General features: G+C 35.1%; 1 long non-coding RNA gene across 1 annotated transcript; it reads right to left on the bottom strand.

Annotated features, from left to right (window-relative positions):
• Positions 1–5,767: 5,767 nt before the first annotated feature.
• On the bottom strand, positions 5,768–6,914 carry LOC126749170 (uncharacterized). The gene is made up of 2 exons (XR_007664915.1): positions 6,411–6,914; positions 5,768–6,015 (listed from the first exon to the last, which is right to left on the bottom strand). It is a non-coding gene; the product is annotated as an uncharacterized LOC126749170 (long non-coding RNA).
• Positions 6,915–22,372: the final 15,458 nt, after the last annotated feature.

Here is a 22,372-nt window from a genome sequence, read left to right as displayed (position 1 = left end):
TACCGAAAGTTGTTATTAGGGACACCAAAAACTGGGCCCATAAATACAAATTAATAGTGGAAAACAACATCAAATTTTCAAAAATTCAAAAAGAAAGGTTGGGGTTGGCAGTCTTTCCTGTCACCCCTCAAGATCACAGAAGTCTCACTAAACTCCTCAAGGAGGGAGGCATTGAGTACCATTCCTTCTTCCTTGAGGAGGATAGAAAGTTAAACGTGGTCCTCAGGGGGTTCGACCACAACTTCAATCTTAATGAGATCAATGATGAATTGGTCCAAATGGATTTCACACCCAAAGAACTTTCCTGGTTTAGGACGGGACCGGGGCGTAAAAGGCAGACGGATTTAATAAGATTTCTTGTTGAAGAGCAAGACGATATTTTCAAGGTTGAAACTCTCCTTAGTATCAGAGTGCGTGTTGAGAGATTAAAGTCATTCACCATAGACAACGTAAGACAAGTGGGGCAATGCCATAAGTGCCAAGAGTTTGGGCACTCCATGAGCAATTGCAACGCCAAGCCGCGTTGTCATAAGTGTAAAGGAGACCATTTCTATACAGAATGTCAAAAAGACAAAACAACCGGCGAGGTGTTGCAATTGCGATGGAGAGCACCCGGCTTACTTCTGGCGGTGCCCCAAAAATCCAAATTTCATAAAAGCCAAAAGAAACACAGGCACTTTTGCAGATATAGCAAAGAAATCTCTCAACAGGAACCAGGATATTAAGGGGGCGGAGCCTATGGCGGACATATTGGGGGCGGGCACCTCAGATCTGTCAAACGGATTGCCTAATAGGAACACAAAAAATCTAAACAGCATAAAAAACAATAACATACCTTTTCTACTAAGTCTGCCTGACGAAGAAATAAATAAAAAAATAGACTATTTAATAACTAAACTAAGCACTCTAAACGATAACCCAGCACTTACACTACTCCTAGGGGCTAACTAAGTGACTTGAGGGTCTTATCAATCTTTTTGTTTTCTCTATTTGTTTATTTATTTTACTTTTGTTATTTTTATTTATTTAATTATCGACAAGGAAAGTCTTAAAGCATGGACCATCCTGAGATTCAAAAAAATATTTTGTCTTTTACTAAAACGGCACGAAAACAAGCCCTGAACAGCGAGTTTTTAAACCAAACACTGTAATTGAGGGACCGCTCTGTGGCATGAGTGAAAACCGGGCATAAATAAATAAAGTAAACAACAAAATACGCTCCGTTTGTAAATCCAAACCAAACCGTACTCAAGGTCATCCCAATCCGACCGCTTCTAAATGGCCACATCAAGATCGTTCTGGGGGGGGGCGGAGACTGCTGTTGGACTCGTGACCAATGGCAGCCCACCTCCTACCATATAAATATAAGCTCACCCAAATCCCACGTAGTCAATTCTGTCGACCCGGGCCATCAACAACTCCGATGCACATCCAAAAGAGCAGGTGCAGGTCTTTTATACCATCACTAGATGCGACCCATAATAAAAAGATAGGCGCCTAAATAGCAAGCAAAGCATTACCATAAGACCGGCAAGAGCCTCGACTCTAGTCCGGAGGAATCAGTGCAACACATCATCAGCCGGAGTCCACTGAGGCCGCTGAGTAGCAGTCCGCTGAGAACAGTCCGACCGAAGCGCCAGCAGTAACCGACCGAGGTAAGCCCCACCCACAGTACCGTACATCGCTCCACCGCTGTTGCCAGCATTTAAGTATAGTAGGTAAGAAGGCTGGCAAATCCCTTTTTCCTATTCCTAGTGTCCACAGGATACACGGGGTTGCGTGCCGGACCGTTACGAGGTAACACTGTGTATTCCTTAGACAGTGCTAGGGAGCTACGTGTCGGATCGTTACGAGGTAGCACCCTGCATTGGACATTATCCCAGTGTCCACAGGATACACGGGGTTGCGTGCCGGACCGTTACGGGATAACACTGTGTATTCCTTAATAAAGTGCAGAGGGCTACGTGTTGGACCGTTACGAGATAGCACCCTGCATTAAATATTATCCCATTATTCCCAACCTGACAACATTGCCATCTTCTACCTACATAATTAAGATGGCGTCTACCGATATTTTAACAGTTGGCCAAGGTTACGAGCGACCGGATTTATTTTCCATATTAGAACGCTTAATTATCCCGTGGGTGACTTACCGCTTACCATTCCGATTAATACCGACTGGTTTATGCTTTATTTTCCTTGGGCTGTATCTGATCCATTTATTAACTGCCATAAATTACCGCACCGCTTTTACATTTTGCTTACCGACATGGGTTCTCTTCATTGCACCCCTCCTCTTCCCGCACCGTACCGTATTGAATTTGGCCGTATGTAAGGCTTATTAAGAAGTGTTAGCAAAGAGATGACATGTTAGGTTTGGGGATGAATAAATGTGATTTTGTTACAATGTTGCCTATTGTTTTACTCACACAGAAGACCTGGATTACTTTCTCCACTGTCTAAAGGCTACCCGATAGGCCGTGGTTCCTCATCCACATTAAACTTGAGGGTGGCGCCCGAGATAATGGTTGAATAACCAACTACAAACTTTATGAATAACCCAGAAGATCGAGAGGGGATTAAAGAAATTAGTAAGCGCCAGTAAACACCATTACAACACATATTTACAGAAAAGTTAAATCAAATTAAAAAAAATAAACAATGAAAGGAATAAATTTAATATAATATCTGTGGTACTCACCTCTCGTGTATGTGATGCCTTCTTAATTAAAAAGAAGCTCAAAGATTATGGGTCGGCACAAAATATGGCTTAAGACAACTTGATCGATCGGCTGTTTAGATCAGAAAGAAAGCCAAACATGGTCTCTTCAACAAGGAAACACGTTGATTCACTGGAACTCAAAAAAAATTACGGTTCAAATAAATAAAAAATCAATTTTATATAAAAAAAAAATAAGGATTGCACGGAATGTATAAAATACCGGTCGCTGGCATAACATTCCAAGTAAGTTCCTGTAAATAGACGATAACAACATTTCTACAAAATTGCGTTATTAAGGTCATACAGTTCAGGTGATACATAATACAAGTGATAAATCAATTCTTATAAAAATTACAAAATACATTGTTCTCCTAACAATGGCCACCTTACAATATAGAGAGTGAAGACCTTAAGCACCGCAATGCGTAGATAGTCGCCTAAAGCCATTTTTGAACAGCCAGTAGCCAATGTCGTCTATGCACACTCTGAGCAAGGGAATGGTACTATAGATTTTTAGGTTTCGCCATATTATGAGTAAAAGGGAATATTGAGGTCATTATATATTAAATTATTCCAACGTAACATTGCACGTAACATGTTACAGGGTATATTAAACCATGCCGCCCAATGGTAATTAAAAAACGTTAATTGACTTATAAGTAATTAGGATGTAAAAAGGTGTGTTAAAAATACACACGTTTATTTACTTTAGAGAAGAACTTTAAGAATTTATTTTATTAAATCGTACTAAAATATATTTAGTCATATTAAAATGTACGCCGAGAGACGATAATAAAGATTAAATGTTTGTCAGTTAATACCTCTATATTACCGAGCAATTCGATTCTTGAAGTCTCTTCCCCCGAGGAAACCGTATTTAAACAAAACGTAACTTAAAATTTTAAGTATCCGAAAATTATAGTTGATAAGTCCATTTAGGAAAAAAATTGATTTTTCACTAAATAATATGTTCTTAAGTAGATAGGGATCCTCGTCAATACGCTAATACATCAATTCGCAAAATTCAATTCTCCTATTAAAAGCGTCTTTCTCCGAATTTAAAAAAAAATTAAATATTGTAGGGAAAATTTTTTTTTACCCTAATTTGTGGCCCAAGTTTCCTTTGATGCGTTTCATTGAATGTTTTGGTAGTTCTACAAGCGCATCGATTTCCAGCTGCATAGAGAAAAAATATTTTCTATTCTTTGGGCATACACTATTTTGTATTCACAATTTTTCAATTAATTTCAACAAATTTCACGGTTCTTATTTTTTAACTAGGCATCATGATGCAAGGTTTCAAAAATAATAATAGACTGTTTTTTTCAACATCTTTTCAAACGTGTTTTTATGCATCGAAAAAATAACAGTGAAACAGATCTCATCATATTCTTATAAAGGTATGTACCTAATTTAAACATATACATACTTTTTGTGACTTTGTATTTTTATTGTGTATATTATGTACTAAGTCACTTATAAAACATTCGGTAGACAACAGCAGTCTTTTTCAGCGAACGGTTTTAAGGGCGGTTCATTTTTGTATAATAATACTACAAAATTTGTGGCCCGACAATTGAAGACTATCAATCTTTCCTTTCGTCAGGCCTCAATTTACTTGAAAATTATTTATTAATTTTTCAAACGCTTTAATATTTAAATAGACATTCATATTTTACCACTTTTAAAAAGTAATTTAATACACGTAGGTATGTTAAAACATATATTCCTATGGTTGGATTCTTTGGTGTGACACTGAAATCACAAAACAGTTTTATCACTAACCAAAACTTTTTCCTTTATTCTCGACACGTGTTTCAAATAAACTTTATAAGTTTTAATCTCCCGAAAATGCTAATTTTAACACGGTCGAGAATATAATAAAGAGTTTTGGTAAGTGGTAAAACTGTTTTGTCATGTTGAAAAGTGTATGTACACAAAAAGCAACAAGTTTATTAAACTTCCTACTTAGAAAAACATAACCCTAATTAAACAAAACATCATTTCCAATTATTCAAAAAAAAAATAACAAAAATAATGAATACTTGTTATTTCTCAAAAAAAAAAAACAACTATAGCAATTGAAATTAAGAGACCGTTTTACCAGTAACCAATACGCTTTATTTTACTCTCGACACGTGCTTCGCTAACAATGTTAGCATCTTCGGGAGAACATTGAAACTAAACTAAAACTACATACAAATGGCCTTATATACTAATGATGTAACTAATAGGGTAGAAAATGCAATGAAGCATGGCCGAACAAGTCTTAAACACTAACTAAACTATATAATTGACTCTAAGGGATTGGACCTTTATCCCTGTTAAGAATGTTTTTTTGAAATGATGAAAAATGAAATTGAATTTTTAATTATTGCTAAACTTTCGTATGCATCTATCATTTTCTATTGTTATTAACTGGTTTAAGTAATTTTAAATGTATCTTTATCTACAAAGTGACCAGTATTTAAAACATGCTAAGCCAAATTTGACTTTTCAACTCTTCCATATTTCACGTGAGCTACGTGTTCTTTAAATTTGACATTAATTGATCTGATTTGTCCTATGTACTTTTTATCGCAATCGTTGTAATTCTCATAGATCCCGATCTTTGTATTGATCTTTATTTTATCTTTTGGGTTTCCTAAAAGATGACAATATAACTTGTCCGAACTTTCATAGACCATTCTAAGACCTAAGTCTTTAAAAACTCTATCAAAGCTTCTCGTTAAGATAGGATCATATGATATTGCAACGAAATTTTGATTATGTTCATCTTTTTGAAATGTGGTGTAGAGTTTTAAAGGTTAGTTTTTAACCTAGGTCTTCTAATCAGCTTATCAATAATCTTATCGTCATAATCATTTACTCTACCAATTGTTTTAATTATTGCTTTTTCTTTATTAAATCTGTTATTACTTAGAGAAAATACCAGCAAACGATATACCAAGAAATCCATGCGACCCAATGTATATTGAAAACAATGGTTAAAGAATCTAAAAGTATGTAAGATTTAATTTGTTTTCACCTAGAAAAACACACTACTTTTCAATAAACTGGTATAATAATTAACAAATGTAACAAAATATATTGGCGTTAAACTGATCGCGGTCCGACTGAATATAAATTTTTATAAAACAACCGAATCTGCAGCATCGGCATACTGGGTCGGCATACCGACATACCAGGAAATCGTAGATAAGAACCGTGTTGTGCTAACACGGCCTTCCTGACACTGGGGCGTCCTCGCACCGTCATCATTGTTGGTCTGCTTGACCACAGTCAGGCTGCACCTAAACAATAACAAAAGAAACAAAATATAAGCGTAAAGATTACCATTATGATTTTAGTGTCACATTCTTACCACATACCAAAATAATTACGTTATACATAGGGGACTTTTAAATCAAACCTGCTAAACAGGGAACTTTCAAAATTATGCCTGCTAAACAGGGAACTTTCAAAATTATGCCTGCTATATAGGGAACTTTTAAAATTATGCCTGATAAACAAGGAACTTTCAAAATTATGCCTGCTATACAGGGAAATTTTAAAATTATACCTGCTACACAGGGAACTTTCAAAATTATGCCTGCTAAACAGGGAACTTTTCAAATTATGCCTGCTACACAGGGAACTTTTAAAATTATGCCTGCTAAACAGAGAACTTTCACCAAACATTACAAACTTCTTCAGGCCAACGTCTCAGTTGCTCCTGTGCTGCCACCGTTGTTCTACGCTGCCCATTTGTTCGCTTTAAGACATATCCCTCATTTTCTAAACAATGGATCACCTGAAAGGGACCTTGAAACTTAGGCTTTAATTTGCCACCGCCCGCCAATTGACTGTCTTGCACGGCTACCAAATCACCTACAGAGTACAACACTGCTTTAGCCCGCTTACTGTTAAAATAATCAGCTGCTCGTTCGGTGGCGATTTCTAAACGCTTAATCACCTTTTCTCGGGCATTATCAGCATCGATGACATCATACTGACTTGGGATCGGTACACTTTTTAACAGCTTATCGATGGCTTTGAGAATTGTTTTTATTGAAAAACTAATTCGCTCGTCCAGTCCTGACACATCAATAAAATTTTCATTAAAATTACGAATACTCAGTACACGATTGATGCACAGAGAGTCATAAATTATATCAACTTTACTATCACTAATTTCTATTTTGATTCCTGGTCGCTGAAGTACATCTAATCCTATGAGGTCGTCAACATAACCTCCAGGGATAGATCCATCAGGAACCACGACAAAATCCACTTTAATAGTCATTTTTGGGGTGTACATAACAGTGGAACAACAATCAATAGGTACCATGACACTGTTTCCCATTCCAGTCAGATATTGACAGATGGGGTTAATTTTTAACTTTAAAGTTTTCGCCACTCCCTCGTGTATAACAGAGACATCAGCGGCAGTATCCACTAAATAAGATACGAAAATATTGTTATTCTCATTTGACACTGTTGCCAATGGAATTGACCGGATAAAACGACTGTTTTGTGTCAGTAACACGCGCTTTGGAAATCCGTATTTGCGATAATTGCTTCAATGTGGCTCACCTTTTTACAGTAATCACATGTTTTGCCGGCAGTTTGAGATTTTGGCTCACTGTCTGTGTGCATTTTCTTTCTTGACGGTCCAGACATATCATTTTCACCTTTTAAACATTTTTCACAGTCAATTTGTTTATGGCCGTATCGATAACATTTACGACACTGCCCTTTAAAACCATCCTCAGCTTGAAAATGTCCACGTTTTCGTGAATGATCACTAATAGAATGGCGATATGGTCTACGTACGTTTAGACCTTCACACATTTCGCGTGCATCACATATAGCTAAAAGTTTTAACAGCTCTGCTTCACAATCTGGTGCTTGCACACAAATTCTGTTTCGAACTTCCATATTCCGAATATCAAATTCAACGAGACTTAGCACAATATTCCAAGGAAAGTTGGGAAAAAATCGCTTAATCGACGCGAGTTTCGCGCTGCCGTATTCTACTAACGACAAAAAATCGGAACTCACAATAGAAAGGCAAATGCGTACCCTGGTCCCACAAATCGATCGCGATTGATCGCGTACCCCAATCTCGCACAAGAGGTTTCCAGTGTTTATAGAAACGAGATGCACGGCCCCGAAGAGCATCACCAGCTTTTAGCACAATCAAAGTGTCTGATATCTCAAGTTCTGTTTTTATTCGGGTGACATTATCCATTCACTCATTAATGCTGAAAGGAGAGTCATCTAGGTCGAAACTCGATAAACGTATTTGTGCTGATGTAGCAGTATGATGAACCTCCGATATTACAACAGATGGTGCTTGTGCTTGAGTAGTTGGATATTAATATTTGCACAGATGCCGCTAGTGGACGCCTGGGCGTTGACTGCCATCGTAGACAAAACTTCCATTATTCGGTTTTGAATTTTTGCATTAGATTTTTGCTGCAACTCGAACATCAACAACATTTTCTCATTTACAGACAATTCACTTTGTTTTGTCACTAGTTCTTCCTCACTGCCACTACCGTCACCCGTATTGCCAAACACACTATTTTCAATAAACTGGTATATTAATTAACAAAGTTAACAAAATATGTTGGCGTCAAACTGATCGCGGTCCGACTGACTATACATTTTTATAAAACAACCGAATCTGCAGCGTTGGCATACCGACATACCAGGAAATCGTAGATAAGAACCGTGTTGTGCTAACAAGTATTTGTTTCTTTTCTATAAATATCAAATTCTAATTGATTATTAAGCAAAAAATTGTTTTTGATTACAAGAGTATCTAAGAATGGAAGTTAGTTATTTGTGTCTTATTCGAAGGTAAATTTAATAGATTGAAAATAGTTATTGAGTTGTTTTACAAAATTATCAAGATTGCCTTTGCTTTTGTCGAACACGGCAAACATATCCTTAACATATCTTAACTAAACTCGTGGAAAGTATTGGAATTTATTTTTTGCATTTAGCAAAACGGTTCATAAAGAGCTCTGCTATGAAGGGAGAGAGACAACTGTACCTTCTAGTAAGTTTTGTTAATTTAATTATTTCTTAGATATTATTGCAACCATTACTTTCCAAAAGTTTATTCAGATATTCGAAAGTTTCTGGTATAGGAATGTTTGGGAACAGAGAAAAAAAAACCCAAATTCAGAAAGAAACAAGAATGTTGGCTGTTTTTGACTGAAAAACATTCATAAAGTAATTTCAATGTCTCAAATTGCTTTACTAAAAAATTTTGAAATATTGAAAGTTGGAGATCCTATAGTGGAGACAATTGGTCTCATTTTATTTAATGAGAGATTTTTAGTTATTAATATAATTTGGAATTGTTGGGTTTGAAAGTTGTAACTTGAATTTTTCTGAAAGGGAAACAACAGTTTTTCAATTATTTAATGCTGTCCTAACCTGCGAGATTAGGACACCATTAAAAAAATTATTTGATAAGGAATCTTATCAAATCAAAAAACACATCGGGTTCTAAAATTATTAAACGTATATGAGAAAAAGATTGTTTCTGTTTATTATAGGACAAACCAAGAGATCAATTAATGTCAAATTTAAAGAATACGTAGCTCATGTAAAATATGCAAGAGTAGAAAAGTCAAGTTTGGCATGTTTTAAATACTGGTCACACTGTAGAGATAGACAACTTAAAATTACTTAACCAGTTAATAACAATAGAAAATTAGATGCATACCAAAGTTGAGCAATATTCAGAAATCAAAAAAAAACATTCTTAACAGGGATGAATGTCTAATCCCTTATAGTCAGTTATTTAGTTTAGTTGGTGTTTAAGATTGGGTCGGCCATGCGTCATTGCATTTTCCGCTTAATTTGTTACATTATTAGTATATAAGGTCATTTGTAAATAGTTTTATATTAGTAAGAAGTCCATTCTGAAGTGGAGTCAATATAATATTGAAAAGTTAGTAGGGGAAGTCTTTTCTCCACAAATAAAATGCTAATCCTCTAATTTCAGGAGTGATGCATTTCGGCAAGTGTTTTTGCCATCATCAGACTCTAAAATATATTACAAACAGTTCAAAAACATATAAGAACATTTTTTTCTTGACAGGTGACATAAAAAATACAGATAAAATTATGAAATTGTAAAATAGTTACTGAGTTACTTAACACATACACAAATTCTGAACAATAATAAACAATACTTGAATGGTACATTGCACGACATCTAGTGAACAGTTAAAATTATCAGAAAATTGAACAATATGAGATTAGCAGATTTCTACTAAGTACTGGGAGCGAGTGAGAGAGAACCATCAGACTGTAGTGTTATAGGGTGTGAATAAATAAACAAATAAATGTGTGTTAATAAGTCTGATCAAATCAAATGTCAGTGTTACTATTAGGACCCATTACCCAAGGAATTAAAGAAAGTGTTGTTCTCAAATTGAGTTTGCTCATTAATACAAGTGTAAACCGGTGATTTGATGGCTTTATTTATTTCTAGGATTTCCAAAATATCCAACCTTAACCCCTTCTGACAAACATGGAGCACCCCGGATCCGCCCCAGGCTCAAACCCATGTCCGGTCTCAATAATATGATTGGCGAAAGGAGAAGAGGTATTGGTTATAAATCGGTTTCTATTCTTTTTAATGAGTTTATTATGTTCTTTGATTCTCGTCTCGATTCTCCTTCCGCTTTGTCCGATGTAGCACACATTGCAGTCAGGATGAGAACATTTTAATCTGTAAACACCAGATCTGTGTGTGACGGGAAGTTTATCTTTGATGTTGACTAGAGATTTAAACAAATTATTCAAAGTTCTGAAACAAACACGCAACTGCTCATCGGAGTCCCTCGACAAACTCTTGGCAACCTGATGGGATATGTTTTCAAAATATGATATGCTTCTGTACACGCCATCGGTCTTGTATACAGGGTGTTTCCTAACTACGGTACGAAACTATACAGGGTGAATAGTTCATAGGTCGTTTTATGAAAAAAAGTTCCTATGAACGTATGTCGGGAGTTGCTTTGTTTCTGACATACAGGGCGATGAAGGTAAAAAAAAATAACGGTATTTTAAAAATACTATAATTATCCTTAAACCGATTTGGTTGAAATTTGGTGCAGTTATTTGAAGTTATAAGACGCTTATTTAGCTGTAACTAGATTGAAATTATTAGGTCCAGTGGCGTGCCAGTGGGCACCACATGCTTATTGTTGAGAAAAAAACAAGGCCAATAATTAATTGTTTTGCAGCTTTTTATTTATTTTTGTATTTAAGCAACTAAAAATACAATTTTTTCGTATCTTATCTTATTATCTTCATATCTGGCTTTGTTTTCGAGAAAAAAAAATTTAAGTATCTTTAACTCATTCTAAAAATTATCCATGGACGACAACATAAACTAAAAACCAATTAATTCGATCAACAATTTCGACTTTAAAGTACATGAGCAAAATGTCCACCCTCCAATGCACGACTTTTTGGTCTCTTGTGTCTTGTTTACTATGATAATAAACATTCAACTTCTACGATTTTTATTATCAGATTTTTGAAATACAACAAAATAACAAATACATTGCTTCTTATGACAAATAATTGGCAAGTCCATTCAAGTACCTCCTTTGTACCTACTTGTTTTGGAGACCAGCTGACAGTGATAGAATTGCTAAGTAAAATTCAGCTGTCAATTAGCAGTGATTCATTACTCCATCATGAATAATTTTACTAACCATGAAATGACCGACATGCACTTTATTTATGGATTAGCAAATGGAAATGCGGAAGAAGCACGAAGAATTTACCAGGACAGATATCCTAACAGAGACAATTCCATGTGCAAAAACATTTAGAAAACTACATGCAAGATTATGTGAAACTGGGAGTTTTAATAAAAATATGGGTGGTGGAAAACCAGAAACTATAACAACGTCTGAACTGGAAGAAGCTATACTTGATGCCATAGAAGAAGATCCTTCCAATAGTATCAGGAAGATTGCACTGCAGCTTAAAGTCAGTTAAAAAACCCTTTAGAAAGTTCTAAAAAGAAACCTCCTGCGTCCATATCACATACAGCGTATACAAGCTCTATTGCCTCGGGATTTTCATCCAAGATTAATGTTTTGCAGGTGGTTGATTCATACGATGGCACACAATAATAATTTCCTACCAAATATTTTATTTACGGACGAGGCAAATTTTTCAAGAGATGCTATTATGAACTTCCACAATGATCATTTTTGGGCCGACGAAAATCCCCACGTTTTTAGAGAAACTAATTTTCAGCAACAATTTTCGCTGAACATGGTGACTACCTAATTGGCCCATTTTTTTTTACCGGCAAGATTAACAGGTGAATTCTACACGGATTTTTTGCAACACCATTTACCCACTTTATTAGAAGAAGTACCCCTACAAGTAAGAGTCAACATGTGGTTTATGCACGACGGGGCTCCAGCTCATTTCAGTGTTCTTGCTCGTCAGCATCTCGACGTCATCTACCCTAATTGCTGGATTGGACGTGCAGGACCTTAAAATTGGCCGGCTCGCAGTCCTGATATGAATCCCCTGGATTACTATTTATAGGGCCATCTGAAGGCTCTTATTTATAAAACTTCTGTTCTAGATGTGAATGTTTTGAGGAATCGGATAATTGTCAATTGCAATATCATAAGGGATACTCCAGGTATTTTTGAGCGTGTTAGACACTTAATGACAAATCGTTTGCAGTCGTGTATTTTATCAGAAGGTGGGCATTTTGCTCATTTACTTTAAGGTAGAAATTGTTTATCGAATTAATTGGTTTTTATTTCATGTTGACGTCCAAGGATAATTTTTAGAATGAGTTAAAGATACTTAAAATTGTTTTTCTCGAAAACAAGACCAGATATGAAGATAATATAAGATACGAAAAAGTTGTATTTTTAGTTGCTTAAATACAAAAATAAATAAAAAGCTGCAAAACAATTAATTATTGGCTTTGTTTTTTTCTCAACAATAAGCATGTGGTGCCCACTGACACGCCACTGGACCTAATAATTTCAATTTAGTTACAGCTAAATAAGCGTCCTATAACTTCAAATAACTGCACCAAATTTTAACCAAATCGGTTTAAGGATAGTTATAGTATTCTTAAAATACCGTTATTTTTTTGAACCTTCATCGCCCTGTATCTCAGAAACAAAGCAACTCCCGACATACGTTCATAGGAAATTTTTTCATAAAACGACCTAACGATTCACCCTGTATAGTTTCGTACCGTAGTTAGGAAACACCCTGTATATGTGGCTTATTTAAATGTTTGTAAAGATGTTTAAAACAAAGAGAATTTATAATCTTGTCAGGATAACCATTGTTCCGAGCAATTTAAAAAATTATATTGAGTTCCTTTTTAAAATGTTTTTGAGAAAGTGAGTTAAATGCGGAAAGCTTTTTAAGCTTAAAGATTAACTGGATGGTTTGAAAAGAAGGGTTTAACGTTATCCGTAGCAGTTGGTTTTCTATAAATTTCAAATTCGAGTTTTATGTTGTTTGTTCTTTTAATTAAGAGGTCTAAAAAAGATAGATGTGAAATGAACAAAAGGATTGATAGAGTTTAGAAATGCCTGAAATTTCAGTAAGTCCTCCGTGGAACCAGTGATAACTGTAAATATGTCATCAACGTATCTATACCAACATCTTATATGTTTTTTATAAATCTCGCAATTTGAGATTTCTCATTCAAGAAAAAATATAAACGCTTCTGCCAGAAAAGGTGACAAGTTGGAACCCATTGCAAGACCAGACTTTTGACAATTTAATTTATTATCAACTTGAAAGAAGTTTTGCTTCAGTACACTGTGGATAAGAGACCAAATTTCTAATATGATATGAGTAGGTAGATTGCTTTGTGAAAAGAAAAGTTCTCGGGTGTCTAATAAACAATCTTCTGGTGGGATGCTTGGAAATAGGATAGAAACATCCAAGGAAACAAGAAATGAGTTAGGGGGTATTTCTGTTCTTATTAAATTTTTGGTAAGTTCATATAAGTTTTTTATTGAGAGTGGGTTAGAGAAATTGGTGAGTTGAGGGGGGATAGACGTTAACCAGGAGGAAAGTTTTGAGGCGGGAGAATCGATATAGGAAACTCACAGGATAGTTTTGTTTATGTATTTTAGGTAGACAATAAAGAAGTGGAGTAACCGGATTCATTGGGAGGAGTTTGTAGGGTGAAATAGAAAAATGATCGAAGCTGTGCAGCTTTTAAATAATTGTTTGAGGTGAAGAATAAATCTAGAAGTAGGATTGTAAGGCAAAATCTCAAAATCATCACTGTTAAGAAAGTCACTGACTTTTTTGTAATATACAGTTCTGGGCATAAGTACGATGCAGTTACCCTTATCGGCTTTTGTTAGAATAAGGTAATTTTCGTTGATTTTAACTTTAAGATCATTGAGTTGTATTAATGAGCAAACTCAATTTGAGAGCAACACTTTCTTTAATTCCTTGGGTCCTAATAGTAACACTGATATTTGATTTAATCTGACTTATTAACACACATTTATTTGTTTACACCCTATAACACTACGGTCCGATGGTTCTCTCTTACTCGCTCCCAGTACTGAGTAGAAATCTGTTAAGTAACTCAGTAAGTATTTTACAATTTCATAATTTTATCTGTATTTTTTATGTCACCTGTCAAGAAAAAAATTTTCGTATATGTTTTTGAACTGTTTGTAATATATTTTAGAGTCTGATGATGGCAAGAACACTTGCCGAAATGCATCACTCCTGAAATTAGAGGATAAGCATTTTATTTGTGAAGAAAAGACTTGCCCTACTAACTTTTCAATAAATAGTTTTAGTTTAGTTTTATTCTTCTCCTGAAGGTGCTAACAACGTTAACGAAGCACATGTCGAGATTAAAATAAAGAGTTTTGGTTGGTGGTAAAACTGTCTCGTAATTTAAGCGTCACACGAAAAGTTTTAACTATAGGACTATCGCAATTAACTTAATATATTTTTCTAAACTACATATTTTTTAACATGTCTAAATTATTAAAATAAGCTCTCCATCGTACGCAATTATTTACATCTAATGTGAAAGAGATTTCACATTAGATGTAAAAAAAAATTCTCCGATCTCGAAAACCTTACAAACATTGAAATAGTTTCAATTGAATTTCCATGTTTGCTCAGCTTTTTGCTTGTTTCAGATCACTGGGTCGCCCGCAAATCATAATGCTATACTGAATCAAACCGCATACCTCTTATGCAGGGCAATTATATTATAGTTAGTCTATCTAGATAGGTACAGGAAACTAACTATTGTATAAAATCTACAAATTTGAAAATAAGTAATTTTTAGCGTGTACTATGTAACGCAATAATTAGACTTTAAAAGCTGACACGTAGTGCAACATACATTAAATCCAAAAGGAAAAAATATATTGTTTGACAAATAGTTGAAATGGTTTGGTTAAAAAAGGAATTTTGTAACCTTTGTTATTTTGCAAAATGTTATGATCAGAGGTGAGCTTACACCATTCATTGAAAAACCTTTTTAATCTACCAGCTAATTTTTTATTGCTTCCTACCTCTAACGTCGTTGTTGTTGCTGTTGTTGATAACGGTATTGTTTCGCTCTCTCCCTTTTTTCTGCCTGCCATCTTATTGATTTCAATTGATTGGTTTTTTGTTGACTGAACTGATTTCTTACTTGGTAATTGGCCTTCCAGGTCACTTTTCTCGATGTTTGTGCTGGAAGGCGCTTGAAGTTTAAAGCATTTCTATTAAAATTTATTTGCTTTTCAATTTCTGTCCCGGACTTCTTAATTTCTTTGGCATTCTTGCATCTATTTCCCAAACCTTCGCCAAATAAAAACTTGTCAACTGGTGCTTTTTCGATAATTTCTTTAATTTTAAGGTCTAGGTTTGGAATAATTATGTATCTTCTATGGCCAGATAATTTATAATGGACATTACACAAAATTTTTGCAACGTCATGCAAAAATTTTTGTCCGCAACTTTTACGACATTTTCTGGTAATTCCCTTGGGTTTTAAGATGATTGTTAATGGGTCCACCTAACGCATATAATGCAACGCCAATGTCGTCCTGAAGTTTTTGCATATAGGAGTCAGATTTAATTGTTTGTTGTGATAAAACAACTTTAACTTCTGGATTTAGTTCCGGTCCATATAATGTTATTAGGTTTGTCGGATGTGGATAGAGAGCGTTCAAGGAATATCTTCTTTATCCACTCCTTCTTGTAAAAATGATTCCCAGCGTTTGTGTATTCCCTCATGAAGTGATTGGCCCGTATTTTCGGGTTTCTTAAGTTCGCCCAAAACATTATGAATTTGAGCTGAAGTGGTTATATTTGTGGACTGAGGCACATTATCAAGAGTTGATTCACGACTATCGACTGTAAGGTTAGAATCCAGAGGTGGACCCGTTGGAGTAGAACATCTGCTAGAAGTGGTGTCCGAGGACTCCGAGAATGTTTTATCCCCCCCCCCCCCCTTGTATTGTTGCTTTCATTTTGACCTGAAAGTTTTACTTGTTTGGGCAAGTTTGCTTTTTTGTGTATAAAAATATGTGGAACGTAGCCACCCATATTTTTCTTAGAGCATACTTTGCTAATATCAATATCACTTAATCAAATCACATAAAGAATAACACACTTTTGTGACTCATTTTACTGGGATTTTATAAAAATCCCAGGACCAAGCTATCATAAAAAATTATAAACATCCGATCTCGGTTTCGTAGCTCAAGAACCCTTGCTCAGCGAAAAGAGCGGTATATGTGCTTATATAATGAGTTTTGATATTGAGTCATGGACATGTAATATACTTTATATGTATTTTGTATACAGGGTGTGTCAAAAATTGTTTCTGGTTTTTTGCTAGTATTTTTAATTGAAATTAATTTTCTTTGAAATGCTGCACATAAAGTAGCATAATTGAAATATTATTTTTATAAAGTTGCATGTAATATTATGTATGTACCTATTTTTTTTTTAATATTACTTACTTGAGAATTTTTCCTCAACGAGCTTCGTTAGTTTACTAATTTTTGTCATTAATTTCACAAAATCACTATTGTCCAATTTTCGTTTTCGATTTGATGACCGCGAAGACATTTTGATGATGTAACTTTTTAATTCCGTGCACACTGTACGAAACAAATGGATATAATGACTAACGGAAGACCGGGCGCGAGGAAAGGAGGTTTTGTTTATTTTTTTTAGGATTATAATGACTCTGAATTGTATGGCACACTGGACGCTCAATGGAACACTACCTGGTGACCAATTATTTTGTAGAACAGGGATGCGAAACATAATTGGAGATATTCTATTGTACATACAAATATGCCATTTATTAATAGATGGACTTCATATTCTCAACAAAATGGTCGTCTTGCACATTCTACGGTTATTGTGAGGGAATGGCTGAATCAGTACTTTTCCAAGTGCTTGAAAACGCTTGTAAAGTATTTATTAAAACGATGCGATGAGATTGGTGGAGACACCATTAAACAGTTTTTTTGTTGCTCCTGTAAAGACAGTTCTTTTTTTGCTTACATTCGTTTTGTTTAACATAATTTCTTATGCTTTATTCGTTTCCTAATAAATACCTTTAATTATGAATGGTCGACGGGTATTATTTTAAAGCGTAATTATATTTTTACAGTGAAAGAAATTAAATTTTTTTCAAATCCAAAAGTTTTGTTTATTAGATCTCATAGAATCATTACACATAAAGGTACTTCCAAAGTTTTTTAATATTTTTTAAAACTCTACGAGCCCGGTATGTAAATCTCATAAAATAAGATGCTTTTCGGTCGTTTGAGCACAAACAGGAGTTTCTATGAAGATTAAATTTTTGTGCGTTTTTATTTTTGAAACAAAGAAATTTAATAGATAAAAAAGTTTTCATCCTTTAGCATGATATATACGTGGCATACCGTATATAACGTATGAGAAAGACGGCAAATAAAAGATATTCAAGGCTGGTTGCCGCAAAACAAAAATATGGGAAAAACCTTCGATCATCGAAATCTTTTTTGGGACCCGCTAAATCAACAAAAAAAATTGAAGTAAATATTATTTAAAAATTTCTTTAATTTATGTAGTACATAGTATAAATACCGTCTAAGTTTGTAACTTAGAATAAATTCATTAGTTCATATATATTTGTTTTTTTATCAAAAAAATCCTCGGACCTGTCGATTAGTACTTTTAGTTATGCTCTATTTTGTTAAAAAGAGAAAAAATGATTTTCTATTTAAAAAAATCATCGATAACGTTATATCTTATTTTTGGCACACACTATGTAACACTGTTCTGAACAAAGAAAAAGCAACTAAAAATACTAATCGACGGGTCCGAGGCCTTTTTGGAAAAAAAAGCATATGAAGTACTGAATTTATTCAGTTAAGACTCACACTGTAAAGTTACTGCTGAAACATGTCATGATATTGTTTTACAGATAGCATTATGATGTGGTTACGTCATATATATAGTCAGCTTTGCTGAGGCCCGCTGGCTACGTTATACGCTTTGGCATGGAGGATTTGTGATTGGTCCTCTATATGCCAAGGTTGTGCTGGTATGGTGTGGGTTTTAATAGTTAGTTCTATGGGCGCCACACACGGTTCAATAAAAGAACTTACCTACTAAAATGCCATCGTATTTAAGGATAGTGGAAGGAGTTTTTTTAACTGTGGTTCTGGAACTAACTTGGCGTTATTCGATTTGTCCTTTTGGGATTTTCCTAATATTCAAATTAGAAAAAACGAATGGAATAAACAAAGTGTAATACCTATGATACTCACCTTGCGTGTAGTTGACCCCTTCTTAATAGGTACTATAGCCAACTAGATCGGTCGGCTGTTCAGATCAAAAAGAAAGCCAAACATGTTCTCTTTAACAAAGGAACCCACACGTAGATGACGATTTAAATAAGTAAAAACGAATTTAATATAAAAAAAAATTCAGTATTGCCCGGAAGCCCCCTTCCCCCTTAAGCGTGGCGCTTCCAGACCATCAATTGACTGTCTTTTGCACAGATCAAATTATAATTATTGAGTCGAGTATATAAATATTTAAGTCCAGCGAATCTACTGTTAACCGACGAATTAACCGGCGAAATTAATTCCATCTGATCTGACTACCCCGCAATCTGCCAACCTGTCATGCCGGCCGATAAAGTCATCATAATAAGATCACAGGCAATGAGAATTACTGACATGAAATACACACATCGGAAAAGTCTAGGGATATTTTTATAAATTGACCTTATTTTTTTTTAATTGTTCTGGATAAATAATAGCCGAATTATAGTAATTAAGACTTTTTTACTATACTAAAAAAATAACCAAAATTACAAAAGTAAAGAACTGCCTATAACTAAAATTTAAAAAAAAAAGTCTACAATTTCTTTAAAAATTTATTGTTTTGTATAATGAAAAAAAAATGTTTTTTTAAATTATATACAAAAAAAAATCTTTATAAAAAACGCAAATTAGTACAAACTATGACCTCCACGCTGGTTTATGACGGCTCGACATCTATTGTTCATAGACAAAATAACGTTGTCGATGTTTTGTTGGGGTAAGTTTGCCCATTCCGCTATCAGTCGCTCCCGGAAATGGTTGGGCAGTGTAAATGTCACCCATCTGTGGAGTCATTCTTCGTTGGAGCATATCCCATACATGCTCAATTGGATTAAGGTCAGGAGATTGTGCTGGCCATGGCAATACATCAATCCCCTCGTTCTCCAACCAGTCTCTCACTACGCGTGCGACATGTGGACGCGCATTATCATGCATTAGGTGGAAGTTTCGGCCAACAGCGCCAGCAAACGGACGAACAACAGGTTGAAGAATGGTATCGATGTACTGCTGAGCTGTAAGGAAGCGATCTGGAAAAACGAGGTCGGTTCTACCGCCCATCATTATTCCAGCCCATACCATAATTATACCCCCTCTATATGTATACACTTCCTGGACATGTCTTAACCGTTCTGCATTTCCAGATCGTCTCCATACCCTCACTCGACGTGAGTCTGGATAATAATAAAAATCTGGATTCGTCGGTGAATAAAACTGTAGCCCAATCATGTTCATTCCAGTTTTGATATTCTTGGCACCATTCTAATCTCGCAGCGCGATTGCCTCTGGAAAGAGGTGGACATCTAAGTGGCCTTCAATTGTGGAGGTTGGCTTCATGGAGACGATTTCTTATAGTATCACGGCCTACGGTAATATTGTGTGCTCTCTGCAAGTTGATAACCAATTCAGCAGCTGTAATGTTAGGTTGCCTTCTAGCAGTGAAAACTAAAAATCTATTTTGAGCAGCTGTCGTAGCGCGGTCACGTCCTGTCTGTTGTTCAGCTGGATTTCCAGTTTCACGAAAACGCTATCACAATCGACTTATAACGCTCTGAGAGACTTCTAGACGCTCAGCTACATCAATTTGCCGCATGCCTCCTTGAAGAAGTCCTACAGCTCTATTCATCTCGTCCAAAGTTAAATGACGTCGTTCCATGACAAAACACAATTTTTTTATTCACACTGCAAAGCAGTAACTCTGTACCATGAACAAAAACAAAGGTAAGGACACAAAGTCACGGTCTCATCCAATCTATATAATTTATTAAAAAAGCTTAAAAGCTACACGTGTTTCGCTCCTGTCGGAGCTCACCTTGTTACAACTTGTCAGCCTGGTTAAATACCACACTCAGAGATGTAACTGGTTTCAGAAGTACTTATTCCACAAAAAATTCAGTAGAGTTGACAAATTTTTTGAAAAATATCTGCATACCAGAGGGTTCAAAACTAATTTCTCTCGACGTTAAGAACTTATTTCCAAGCATTCCACCTGGTGATTGCCTTGATCTAGTCAGGTCCCTTTTGCTTAAGTAACCGCTTGACAGATTTATTGTTGATGATCTTTTAACACTCCTTAAGCTAGTACTTGATCAGAATTTTTTCGTTTTCAACAACAAGTTTTTTAGACAAGTTACTGGACTAGCAATGGGGTCTTGCCTCTCTCCTCTTCTCAGTGAGATTTTTATGCACCATTTGGAGAAAAAGATTGTCAATGGGAAGTTTGGTGCTTTTCTCACTGTATATAGGAGATACGTGGATGATATTTTTGTGGTATGAAATGGAAATGATCTGGAATTGGCGGATTTCCTCATTTCTATAAACTCTCTTCACGCAAATATCTCGTTTACCATTGAAGAAGAAAGAGATGGAAAGTTACCTTTTCTTGATGTTCTTATTTCAAAAAATACCAACAAACTTGAATTTGAGATCTACCGCAAACCCACCACTACGGACAATGTCATCCAATACTCCTCAAACTCCCCTTATTCCTACAAATTTGCCTCTTTTAATTCCCTTTTCTATCGCCTTTTCAACATCCCCCTTTCTAGAGAAGCTTTTATTGATGAACTAAATTTAATTAAACATATTGCTTTTAAAAATGGCTTTCCACTTGATATAATTAATCGCCTTTATTCTAAATTCTTTAATAAATACAAACTTACTTACAACTTAATCCATCTTAATAATGAAAATAGTCACCTTTTTAGATCAATGTCCTTTTTTGGTAATATTTCTTTTCAGCTTGCAAAGTTTTTTAAGTCTACAAATCTTACAATTGCTTTTAAAACTACAAACAGTTTAAAAAGTCAGGTAGTTAGTACAATAGATAAGGCAGATTTCTTTTCAAAATCAGGGGTATATTCATTAAGATGTAATGACTGTAATGCCATTTACATAGGGCAATCGGGGAGAAAAATTTCCACCAGAATAAAGGAACATACAAGCTTGGTGGACAGGTATAGGGATACTGACATGATCGAAACTAAATCGGCGTTTGCGAATCATTTATTGGCCTCCTCACATGGTTTTTCTTTAACTCAGGAAGCGGATATTTTGCATGAGTGCTCAAAAGGCAAAAAACTGGACTTGTTAGAAAAGATGGAAATAACTAAAGCTAAGAAGAGCCCTGTCCTTGTGTGTGTGAACGATATTTTCACGTTTGAACCTCACCTCATTTATAACAACCTGTCTTAAAAAGTTTTTTCTTTTTCGTTTTTAGATATTTTTGGTTTTCATTGTTAGGATGTTTACTTATATTCACACTTAATAGTATAGTTCGGAGTGTTCCCCATGTTTTATCATGTTACTTGGTGGCCTATGGGTTAGACACGCGCCTGTGAATCTAAAGGTTGCGGGATCGTTCCCCACTGGTGACATTTTAAATTTTTTATTTTTTAAGCATACATTTTTATCTATGGTGGGAATTGTTAACTTAACCTAGCTTTTCTTTTGTTGTTAGTTGTAATGTGATCTGTGTAGGTCTAGGTAATGAGTTTTATAAGCGTTCTTTTAGAAAAAATATCTTAACGTATTTTTTAGGCCTGATGATGCTCCGACAGGAGCGAAACACGTGTAGCTTTTAAGCTTTTTTAATAAATTATATAGATTGGATGCGACCGTGACTTTGTGTCCTTACCTTTGTTTTTGTTTTCGTTTGGTCTCTTAGAGAAAAATGGATGATACGTTTCTATCTGTACCATGAACTAAATCGAGACTACCAGAATATTTATTGCAATATAAAAACCATGGTTTTTCTGTTTTGTGAAAAAAT

This window comes from Anthonomus grandis, chromosome 22, assembly GCF_022605725.1.
Source record: "Anthonomus grandis grandis chromosome 22, icAntGran1.3, whole genome shotgun sequence".
Lineage (NCBI taxonomy): Eukaryota > Metazoa > Arthropoda > Insecta > Coleoptera > Curculionidae > Anthonomus > Anthonomus grandis.
Note: the sequence above shows the minus strand (reverse complement) of the source record. Positions and strands in the feature narration are given on the sequence as shown.